This window comes from Priapulus caudatus, unplaced genomic scaffold (genome assembly GCF_000485595.1).
Source record: "Priapulus caudatus unplaced genomic scaffold, Priapulus_caudatus-5.0.1 Scaffold164, whole genome shotgun sequence".
NCBI lineage: Eukaryota > Metazoa > Priapulida > Priapulimorpha > Priapulimorphida > Priapulidae > Priapulus > Priapulus caudatus.
The window spans coordinates 423,327-426,682 of NW_014577225.1; positions in this window are offsets into that span (position 1 = coordinate 423,327).

Here is a 3,356-nt window from a genome sequence, read left to right on the forward strand (position 1 = left end):
ACACACACACACACACACACACACACACACACACACACACACACACACACACACACACACGCACACACACATACACACATACACGAACGTCGTCTTTCTCATTTAAATTCAACCGATCCATGGTACGTACGTGCTAACCAAAAAATGGCCGAACGTCACACCCGCCATATCATTCCCATAATCCCACGCGATTCTCGCCGACGTGCAGATATAATGAATACGCGAAAATACACTATATACGCGAAATATACTATTTCGACCAAAGATCAGCAGTTGAGTGTCAATACGAGCGCGGCACATCTGATACTTGAATTAAGAAATTCACATGTCGAAGAAACGAATTAAATCGACGCATTAAAACTCGCGCGCAGTGCCTCAGGCAGAATGCTCTCTCTATACTCTCCCGCCGCTATAGCAGGCGCTCGCTAACTTACTCGTATCGGCTTAGCTAACGAAATCTCCGACGTCGTCAGATGCGCACTCACGTACCTCGCTAACTCTGTATAACTCTGTGTAACCTAACTCTGTAAAAGCCAGTTGAGGATACGGTGGCTCGGTCAATTAGCCGCTTGGCGGGGGGGTTAGCCAACGAGTCAACGTAACGGCATACCGTAGATATTTCTTCCTATAGTACTCAAGTCATCGCCGTGTGTATTGATCCGGCAACCATCGCTTGCAAGAAATATGCTTTCTGCTCGTATAGTATGACCAGCCGTGCAGTCAATGATTAGTGCGTCAGTTAAAGCGTGTCATTGCTCTGTCGTGCAAATGCCTGATAGGAGCGAGCCTCCAGATTAGTGATTTGGTGCATTGTTCACTGATCCTCCCTCCCCCCCCCTCTGTCTCTCTCTCTTTCTCTCTATCACACTCACTATGCTTCTGTTCTACATCCCTCTCCCCCTTCTCCGCTCACTCTCTTTCTCTCTTACGCTACATCTCGCTATCGCTCTTCTTCTTGCTCTTGTTGTCTCTCTCCTCTTACCCCTCTCTTTATCTATTTTCTCGTTTCTCTCTGTGTGTCTGTCTGTCTGTCTATCTGTCTGTTTATCTGTCTATTCGTCTGCCAGTCTGTTCGTCTGTTCGTCCGCTCGTCCATCCGTCCGTCCGTTCGTCCGTCCGCCTTTCCGTCTGTATGTCTGTCTGCCTGGCTGGTCTCTCTCTCTCTCTCTCTCTCTCTCTCTCTCTCTCTCTCTCTCTCTCTCTCTCTCTCTCTCTCTCTCTCTCTTACTCTTTGCACCATGTGTCGCCGCTCTTGGATCGATCTAACTAGCTCTCGCGTATTATGTGCTTCCGTCGATAATTCGTCGTGAACAACTTACAACTGCTTCGCGACGCTTTTAATATTTAATGAAAAAAAGAACCGGCAATAGCGACGCCGCACGAGTTGTCGTCTAGACACCGGATGGCGCTCGCGTCACCGGCTGCAGCCAATGTGATCTGGCACGCTTGGAGACACAGGCACTTGAAACGTCTCAATAAAAAAACGGTAAATAAACACGAAATGTATTTAATACCAAAGTCTTAATGTTTCTCTACTAATAGAATAAGTACTCTACTCTAGAGATAAAAAAATAAAAGAATAAAGAATAAAATAATAAGCCTCTTTTATTCTTGTTGTTTGTGCACAGGGCGTGCGTGCAGTGTACTTGTGTGTTGCAGATGAGCATTTGAACGGCATTTACAGCAAGTTATCGACAATAATAGGCGAAATAGAGTAGAGAAACATTAAGACAATGGTAGTAAATACATTTCGTGTTTATTTACCTTCTTTTTTTATTGAGACGTTCCAAGTGCCTTTGCTTGGAGACGCGGGCTTCGCGAGGTGCTGATGAAAATCGCAGATTGCGTTGTATTAACACCCCCCGCTAAGCCGGTCGCCAATTGAGCCTGCTCGCCACTGCTTCGATCGTCATTGCTCGCGTCGGGTGCTTTAATGTTTGCAGCGTCGCTTCGACTTCAAATCGAATTTTACGAAGGGACACTGTTGACAGACGCCATTCGTCCCCCAGATCACGATGCGTGGAGGCAGCGTAGAGATACTGCCGCCCCGGAACCTCATCCAGCGTGCTGATCAATAGAAAGACTCCTTAATTCTCTATAGAAACTTAAACAAAAACTATCTAAAAAACGTAACGTTCCCTCTTTTTGTCTTACGCACTCTCTATCTTCCTCTCCCCCTCTCTCTGTCTCTTTTCTGCTGCATCTCTCTCTCTCTCTCTCTCTCTCTCTCTCTCTCTCTATATATATATATATATCGTTGCGGTACATCGTCGTGGTGACGGGTTTGTCACCGTGCTGTGACAGCATGCAGTCAGGCGCCGGTCTGCGTGACAGCAGTGTATGAAGTTGCGTGGCGGCGCGAGTTGACGCGAAAAAGATCGTTAACGAACGAAGCCAAAGGAAGGCGAACATGCTCGCGAGTGGAGAAAAAGAATGGGGGAAAAGCGCTCGCATGTTTACATGTAAACTCACAGCCGATCGACGACGTGCGTTATAAGAATGCTCGAGCTCGCTTGATCTGGGAATCGTTAATTTATCTCGCGCGCATTACGTTGTTGACGTCGTCTTTGTGTTCGCGTCTTTGTGTTCGCGGCAGTCGTACTATCCGTAAGAGAGTAATTTTCGCATTTAAATTAAAGGTCCCATCGGATTTTTTTAAAGGCACGTATGTAATCGGACTTGGTCAGTGTGTGGGTGTGGGCGGCAAAATAATTAGAAGGAGCGAGAGAGAGAGAGAGCGCGCGCATCACACACGGAGTAGTACTAGTAAAGAAATGTGCATAAAGATGAACCGTTTCGATTTTCTTCGTGATATTACGCACGGCCGACTGGTTATTAATAACGCCGTACTCTTTTGTGTAGGCTAGATCGGTTATGCATGATTAGCAACTCTACGTAAACATCTTTTCGCGACGGCAGTAGACTACACACCACCAACTAGACACATGAATACATGTACCCACTTATCATCGCGCTTACATATCTGCTCATTTAGCAAATTGTTTGGTTTGACTTTATGAAAAAGAATCGCTGAAAAGCAATAGGCCAAGTGGTTTTGCTTCATGAAAAGCAGAAACGCTCCTCTCCCTAGCCCTTCCCCGTATCCAACGCGCTCTCCCTATTTCCCGTCCATTCTGCATCCGCGCGCTTGGTATGATTGTCTTTCTTCTTGCCTTGATTCCCTCTCCCTCACACCCTGCTCTCTCCTTTTCTCCTCTCTGGCTCACTCGCGCTCGCTCTCCCTCCCGTGCTCTTCCTCCCCTCTCACTCTCGTTCACTCCTTCTCTCCGCTACTCTGCTGCACTTGTATATGTTTCATTCCGCGTGATTATTCCTGCGTCCTGCGGCGAGCGAGT